An 8,943-nucleotide genomic window follows, 5' to 3' on the forward strand; every position below is an offset into this window, starting at 1 on the left:
CACCCATTCATATCACCCATCACAAACACTCATTAACTGACGGGCATCTCTCCTATTACTCCATCCAGCTGATCCCAGAACCTATCTTTCTCTGCCTCATCTCTGTCATCACAAGGCTTATGCAACACTTACTAACTTTTACCCCTTTGAGCAGGAAATTGACGTGCATACATCTTGAGCTACACATTTGTAATATTTCATTTCTCTCTACCACTTGTCACTCATCACCAATGCAATTCCTTCTTTGCATCCTCTATGCACAGTCATGCCCAACCTTACACATTTCACATCCTCCCATTCTTCCACAACACACCCTTTCATCTTTGCTACATCGTGTTATTGCATTGTGCATAGCAATCAAACACGTTCTCTTCCACTCTCTTATTCTCCTCATATGTGCTTCGCAGATTCCACATGGCCATACAAACCTGCCCATTTGGTTTGAGCCCTGGGCAGTTACTGGACCTTCCGAGGCTCCCTGAATTTTTTCACATTCTGAACAAGTGATTTAAAATTTGCGGAAGCTGGGGGACCCTACTCTTACCAGGAACCTCAGGTTTGCATTCAGAGTTTGAGATGATTGTTTCTGAATAGGGATTAAGTTCACGTACAGTATTTTGGTTACTGTACTACATGCATTTCATCGTGGCAGCATTAAAAATGCCGTAACGTTATAATTATTACAAATGCTTTCCTTCATCTAACAGTGAATATTGCAGGTAAATGTTATCATAATTCAGTGGAAATTAACAGGACTATACTTTCAGATATTGTGTGCAATAAAAAAAAATCCAAATTGCTTGAGTTGAGAGTGAAACTTCAAATAAAAAACAATGGCTCAATCCATTGATGTGCTAAACCCCCTAAGTAGGGGGATAAGGGTGCTAGATCCCCAGATGGTGTTAGATTCCCATAGGGAATGTAGGTGAGCTAGTTCCCAGGGGGGTTCACTAAAGGCTTAACCCCCAAGGGGAAGTTGGGGAGAAAGAAGATCCCTGGGGGGGCTAGACCTAGGCAGTGTCCAGGGGAGCTAGACCTTCAGAGGGGGTTATACCGCTCAGGAGGGGTCAAGAGGGCTAGATCCCTAAAAGTTGGGGGGGGGGGAGATTAGATCCCCAGAATGTCAACTGGACCCTACAGAGGGTTGTTTCGATGCCAGAGCCTACAGGGGAACTAGATCCTCCATGGTGGAATTGGAAGCTAGGTTCCCTTCAAGGGGCTAGATCCAAATGGGTTAAGGTAGGGGGCTTGATCTCCAAGGGACTAGACCCCCCCATGAAACAGGGAGGTTAGACCCCAGGGGGAGTTAGGTGAAGTTAGAATCTTGGGGATCAAAGGGAGTTAGATCCCCCTGGGGGGCTGGACTTCAAGAGGAAGGATGGGTGACTCTACTCTCCAAGAGGGGATTCAGTTCCTAGACCCTCAAAAGGTGGTTAGATGGCTAAAACCCAGGGGAGGGTCTATCCCAGGGAGGGAGTTAGAATTTACAGTGAGGATCATGAGAGCTAAACCTCAGTTAGGAGTCGGGAGGTCAGACTCCATGGGTGATCAGGGTGGCTCAACCCCACAAGGCAGATGTCATTGTATCGTTACTAAAGACTACAACATGCTGACATGCATCAGCCTTGGTCAGGGAGTCATGATCTCCCAGGTGGGATAGGCTAGACCCACAAGGGAGATAGGCCTCCAAGGAGGGTTAGGGGAAAGCTTGAACCTCATGGGAACATTAGACTTCCAAGAGAGTTCGGGGTACATCCTCAAGGGGGTTAGGCAGCTAGACTTGACAGAGGAGCATCAGGGTGGGATAGACCTCTGGAGAGAGTTCAGGGGGGACTGATCCCTGGAAATGTTTCCGGGGGACACCCCTGGGGGCTCAGAGGGGAATTATATTACCCACTGGGGATCAGGAGGGATGGGTCAGGGAATAGATCACCAAGGGTGTGCGAGCCCCCACTGGATCGGAAGTTAAGGGATTGCTTGGTCTGCACTGGAAGTTGAAGATTGGGACGAGGGGCACACCCAGGGGGAGGGCCAGGGCCCCCCCCTTAGCTCTCTGGGTCCTTTAAAAGTTTATATATATTTATTTTGATAACCGCAAAACATGAAAAATTGGCAAGTACAAACAAAGAGTAACACATGAGCCAGCAGCTCTCTAACTCTAAACCTGCATGTGACCTCCCAGTAATTATCGGATTACCTGACCTTACCTCACTACGGGCCCCCCCCCTTAGAAAATTCCTGGGTACGCCACTGATTGGGATCCCAAGGTGGTGCGGTCTAGGGCTTGACCTTTCTAGGAGGCTAGCGTCCCTTGGGGGTTAGACGCTTCAGGAAGAGCTAAAGATGGCTAGACACCCCAAGTGGGGATTGGAATTGATAAACCCTCTCAAGAAGGGTCAGGGTATAGTTAGTCTGCTCAGGAGGGAGGCTGGACATCCCAGTGGGGTCAAATGGGCCTAGGCCACTCAGAAGGGAGTCAGGAGCTAGAGACCCTTTGGAGGGGTTGGGTGGCAGAGCACCTAGGAGAGAGTCAAAAAGGCTAGATCCAGGAAGATAAAAGGGTGACAGCATCACCTGCCTTCTCTTGCTTCCCCCTGTAGTGACCACCACCAGTGTCCACTACAACCGTTTCCCCTGGCGGTCCCGAAGACAACATATGCGTGCTCCGGGCAACAACAGCACAGGGGCCCCCCTGGCCGGTGTGCCCTTCTTGCCCACAGGAGCAGAGCAGGCAACTGTAGCCATACCAGGGAAGTCAGACCAGGGTGAGCATCACCAACTCATCAGCACCTGGTCCAGCTAGCTCACCAGCAGCACCAGGTCCAGCTAGCTCACCAGCAGCACCAGGTCCAGCTGGCTCACCAGTGGCACCAGGTCCAGCTAGCTCACCAGCAGCATTAGGTCCAGCTAGCTCACCAGCAGCACCAGGTCCAGCTAGCTCACCAGCAGCACCAGCACCAGCTTCTCCAGCAATATTTCACCAGCACCACTGGGAGCCGTCATCACTACAGCAGATACACTGCACCTGCTTAAGTCTTACAATAAACTCCATAAACTGCTGTTAGGTCCGATGAGTTTCCATTTTCCCATCCTTGCATGTGTTTGCACCTTGGTCTCTGTGTCGCAGTTGTAAAAGGAATAAGACAACCAGTGAACAGGGTACTACAAATGGTGACCCTGGAGTAACACCTCAATCTATGGCTGAGCAAAAGATAACTCTTCCCACATTCAGTCACAACATACAGGACTGGCTGGAGCATGGCGATGCCGCTCTCACTGGCAGCACAGCCATTGACACAAAAGTACGCGGCACTGTGTTTTGCTCTTCTGACAGAGGTTGTCTCAGAGGTTTTGGCAGTCATCACCAACCCACCAGCCGACCACAAGTTTGTCTTCCTTAGAGATGCCCTCCGCAAATGGTATAGTCAGTCCCGCCACAACATCCTCCAGGACCTCACACGTCTCACACTTGGCGACTCACACCAGCCTGCTCATGGGAAGAGATGCAGCACATTAACAACCGTAGTGCTGACTAGCTGCCAGACACCATCCTGTGGCAGTTACATTGCCAAAAGCCTCCTGATGACATCTGCCTCGCCTTATCAACCATGGACACTGCCTCCTCAGCTGGGGAATGCTCAGCAACCGCAGACAGGGTATTCAGGGAGTTTACCTCACTGTTCCACCACAACACTGCCTCCATCATCACCTCAAGCCAGAACAGTGCTGCCAATGCTGCCTCCAGCTACCCACCACGTTGCCTTCTCAAGCTGACAGAATTAAGAGTGAACTCCAGGCCCTCAGCTGACACGTCAACTTCTTAGAACATTTGCTTACCCATGGCCAGCCACCCCAGGGTGCTCTGAGATTACAGCCATCTAACAGTGAAATAACTGCATACCACCCTACCACCACTCAACGGAACAACATATGTTAGATCCACGCCCGTTTCGGCCCTTGCGCGTGTAACTGTGTCGCTTCCTGCATTTTTTAGGAAAACTCCAGTAACGAGAGATGGTAGACGCTGCCACTCCCTTGCCTTCACCCCATCATACAGACACCCCTGCCACGGCTATCACTTCTCTGCAGCTCATCATCATCCTGCACGTCACTGACCACACTTCAAGACTTTGTTACCTCGTTGACACAGGAGCAACCTTCAGCATCATTCCTCTACCTCCTTAACACAACTGCCAGCAGCCTTTCTATGACCTCTTCGCAGGTAGTGGATCGTCCATTGCTACTTATGGTGTGCTGACCCTCAACGTTGACCTTGGCCTGCCACATACCCTGACTTGGCCTTTCGTTGTTGCTGACATTTCTCAACCGATCCATGGCTGCGACTTCCTAGCCTACTACAACCTCAGTGTTGAGCCATCCAACAACTGTCTCTCTCATATTCCCTCAAGATGGAAAGTGGTTGGTAAGCCTGCCACAGGGATGAAAGTTATTTCCTGCTTTTTACAGTCTAATGACTTCTCCTACCCCCTGCAGGATTTCTGTGAACTGTTCCCTTCTCGCACATCACAGTCCACACCTCTGCTGGAATCTTTCACCACATTGAAACATCAGGACCCCCAGTTTTCACCCGACCTAGCCCCCCCTTCCTCCAGCATTACTCAGTGCAGCCAAGGGAAAATTCAGTTCCCTCCTGGACTAAGGCATCATTCGGCCCTCCAAGAGCTCTTGGGGCTCTCCGCTCCACTTGGTCCCAAAATCTGCCCTCAGTGGGCGGGGAGCTTGTGGCAACTAGAGAGCCCTCAGCCGGATTACAAAACTGACTTCAACCCCATCCTACACATCCATGATTTCCACCACAAGCTGTACAACAATAAGATTTTCTCCAGAGTCGACCTTCTGTAAGATATTCTCCAAAATCGACCATGTGCACGCCTTCCACCAGATTCCAGCGCACCTGAAGACATCCAGAAAACTGCCATCACCACTCCATTTGGACTGCGCAATGCAGCTCAGACCTTCGAACAATTGATGGACCATATTCTCTGCGACCGATTTTGTCACAGTATACATCGATGACATACTGGTTGCCTCCCTGTCCATTGTTGACCATCATTGTCACCAGCAGCTTCTCCAATGCCTCCAGGACTTCGATCTCAAGATGCATCTGGCCAAATGTATCTTTTGTGCTGCATCACTTGACTTCCACGGCCACAGAGTCTCTGCAGATGGCATCTGAGCTCTCCTACAGAAGATCTAAGCCATTTAACACTACCCTCAGCCTGATACAGCGAAGAAGCTTCAGGAATTCCTTGGCATCGTCAACTATTACCACCGCTTCAGCACAGAAGCAGCTGATCTTCTTGCATCTCTCCACAATCTCAAGCAGCTTCCAAAGTCATCCTGCCAGCCACTTACTTGGACCCAGGAAGCCCAGGCTGCATTCACCACCATTAAGGAACACATTTCACGCCTCATTCTACTCGCTCACCCCGCACCGAATGCCACCACCACACTCACCTTGGATGCCTCAGTCACTGCTGTCGGCACAGTCTTACAACACAAGAGATCAATGGCCAGCTAATGCTTGTTCTTTTTTCATAAACTCTCCAGCCCCCCCAAATGAAGTACAGTGCCTTCGATCGTGAACTATTGGCCATATACCTTGCCATCAAGCACATCCAGCACTTCCTTGAGAGCTGCCAGTTCACCATCTGCACGGACCATAGGCTGCTTATCCATGCCTTTGCTAGAAGCTCATAGATGCCCACACCCAGAGTCCTTCGTCACATGGTCTATGTCTCTGAATTCACCACCAACATCCGGCACATCAAGGGCAAGCACAATGAAATCACTGATGCCCTCTCCTGCATCTCCATTATGATGCCTCAGGTGTTCCCAGACAACAAGCTTCTCTCCGCAGCCCAGCAGGATGACGAAGACCATGCCAAATATAGGAATTCACCCTCAGGCCTTGATCTTCAGGAGCTCTCCATTCCTAGGACAGATCTCAAGATCTGGTGTGATGTTTCCTGTGTGGGGCCCACACCGTTCATCCCACACACCCTTCATCGCGACATGTTCAACTGCATACATGGCTTAAGTCATCCAGGAGTATGGGCCTCCTGGTGTCTCCTACTTCATCGTGTTGTCTGGCCTGGGATCAAGGCAGACACTCATGTCTGGACTGCTCAGTGTTTTGCCTGTCAGTCATCCAAGGTCCATCGACACACCGCAATCCTATCAAGATGCTTCCCATCCTTGACGAACACTTCAAGACCATCCACCTGGACATCTTGGGACCCCTTCCGTCTTACTGGGGTTACATCTACCTCTTCACTTGCTTTGACCAGTTCACTGGTTGGGCTGAGGCCATCCCTATGCCAGATACTATCACAGAGGCCACTGTCCTGATCTTTTTGTCTGGGTGGGTTTCTCGTTTTGGCACCCCGACTATGATCATCACTGACTGGGGTGTGCAGTGTGAATCACCCCTGTGGAGGGAGCTGCTGCAATATCTCGGGACTTCCCGACACCGCACGTCGAATGGCATGGTTGAACGCATTCATCACCAACTGAAGCAAGCCATCAAGTTACAGCCTCACCCTTACTGCTGGGTGGACGTACTTCCAGTGGTGCTCCTCGGCATCCATGCTTCACCCAATGAAGAATTCAGCTGCAGTCCAGTGCACCTCACCCTTGGCAAAAAACTCTGAGTTCCTGGCAGCCTCTCACTGGACTCAAGCCCATTCCAAGTCGCCTCCCGTTCAGCGAAGTTGATAGCCATCAGCTGCAAGGGAAAACAGGACACCGTGAGCATCAACCACTTGGAGCCAGCAATCATGCCTCCAGATGAACCACCAGACGATGTGCCACCACCCCAACAGGAGCCTCCAACACCCAGCACACCACCATCATCACCACCACCACCATCACCATGCTCACCTGACTTATGGGCTCCATCACCTACCTCACCAGATAATGATACCCATGGCGAGACACACACCTCTGTTCTTCCTCCACAGGTTTCTTCTCCCGATTCTGCCATGGATGCTACTGGTGGATACACATCCCATAATGGCCACACCGTACGCATGCCAGAGCACTATGTCTCACATATTGGAGCGAGCCATCTTCCCACAGCGTCCATGGGGGAAGGGGAGTATGGAAGTGACCACTACCAGCGTCCACTACAACCACTTCCCTTGACAGTCACGGAGACAACATATGCACGCTCCGGGCAACAACGGCACAGGGTCCCCCTGGCTGGTGTGCCATTCTTGCGCACAGGAGCAGAGCAGGCAACTCCACAGCCATACCAGGGAAGTCAGGCCAGGGTGAGCATCAACATTAGTTCACCAGAACCTGGTCCAGCTAGTTCACTACTACCTGGTCCAGCTGGCTCACCAATAGCACCAGGTCCAGCTAGCTCACCAGCAGCACCAGGTCCAGCTAGCTCACCAGCAGCACCAGGTCCAGCTAGCTCACCAGCAGCACTAACACCAGCTTCAGCAATTCATATCTCGCCGTCACCACCGGGAACCGTCATCGCTACAACAGCTGACAACCCGTTATACACCGCTCCTGCTGTGATCTTACAATAAACTCAATAAACTGCTCTGAGTAGCTTCCTTTCTCCCATCTGTGAGTGTGTTTGCACCTTGGTCTCAGTGTCACAGTGGTAAAAGACAACCAGTGAACAGGGTACTACACCCCCCCCCTACCCCCGGGGTGTCGGTCTGACCTCAAACGAACTAGTCCCTTTTGTTCCCCTGTGGATCGAACTCTCTTAATGTGTTTACCTGTGTTTACCCTCACTTCAGCCTCCCCAGTTTAGTCCTTCCTAATCCCCCCTTTCGTTGGATGTGTAACTCTCTGACATACCCTGTGTGGTCTACCCTACTAGCCTCAGCGAGGGTGTACAGAAGGGTGTTTCTTGGCATTTCTAGAACAGAAGTATTTATAAAGGATTTACCAGTGTAGAGGATGAACAAGTCTCCGTAACAGTTAAATACTGTAACGAATCGTTTTTCCTTTTTTTTTTCCACAAATATTTACTGCTAACTGTTTGGTAGCTGTAGGTAAGCTATTGTATATTTAGACCTTCATACACAGCATGTGAGTTTATAAATATGTCTCAGTTGATAAAGATGGGCATCAGGAGGTGCTGCTTATCATTTCTTATTCACCTGTGTCGAGAAACGACTCCTGGGAAACATTAAAGCAGCGAGGTGCAGACCATTATAACCGAGGTTAAAGTCTTCCTTAAAGTGTCCCTTGCAATCATTTTACATCCAAGGTAAGGTGCAAGTAACATAAGATTTTTGTGACTCGCAGCCGAATAAAATCGTATGGCTTTAGATGAAATAAAATAGTTATGAAGACGCAACCACGAGAGGGTGTTCGATTGTCAACATGAGCATATGGAGCTTCTGGTAGTTTGAAATTCTGAAGTGTTAGCCTACTGAATCCATCCATCCATCATCCAATGCTGCGTTGCCCCATGAGGAACGTAGGAGCCCGGGGCTAGGCAAGTTGGTCCTGATATTTAAGATGAGAGTGCCCAGCTTCACTCATCCCTGAGTGGCATTACGTGAGCTATAAACCCCAACTATCCCTTGGATATAAACCTTCACCGGCTCAATCCGATTGGAGCGCCGTAATTACCTTTAAAAATTGGCTCTCAGCACGTAGGTTTTTAAGGTGAGCTGTTGTGCACCCTGATCATCCAGCTCTCCACTGGATGAACCCATATTCGTTCAGATTGCTGGATGGTATTCTTGGGGGAAACTTACCTAAATGGCCCTCCTATAATTTACAGTTATCATTTTTTTTTTTTCTATTTCATGGAGGATTATGAATATGCTGAACTGTCACTAAACGCGCTATAAATTTTTAAATAACCCGCTAGATTACATGCATTTTACATAACCATTGTTTTTGCATGGTCCTACCTTTTGACTGCACACCGAAAACTTTGAATAG

Source organism: Coenobita brevimanus, chromosome 84, assembly GCF_032717465.1.
Source record: "Coenobita brevimanus isolate Jiangsu-jjx chromosome 84, ASM3271746v2, whole genome shotgun sequence".
Lineage (NCBI taxonomy): Eukaryota > Metazoa > Arthropoda > Malacostraca > Decapoda > Coenobitidae > Coenobita > Coenobita brevimanus.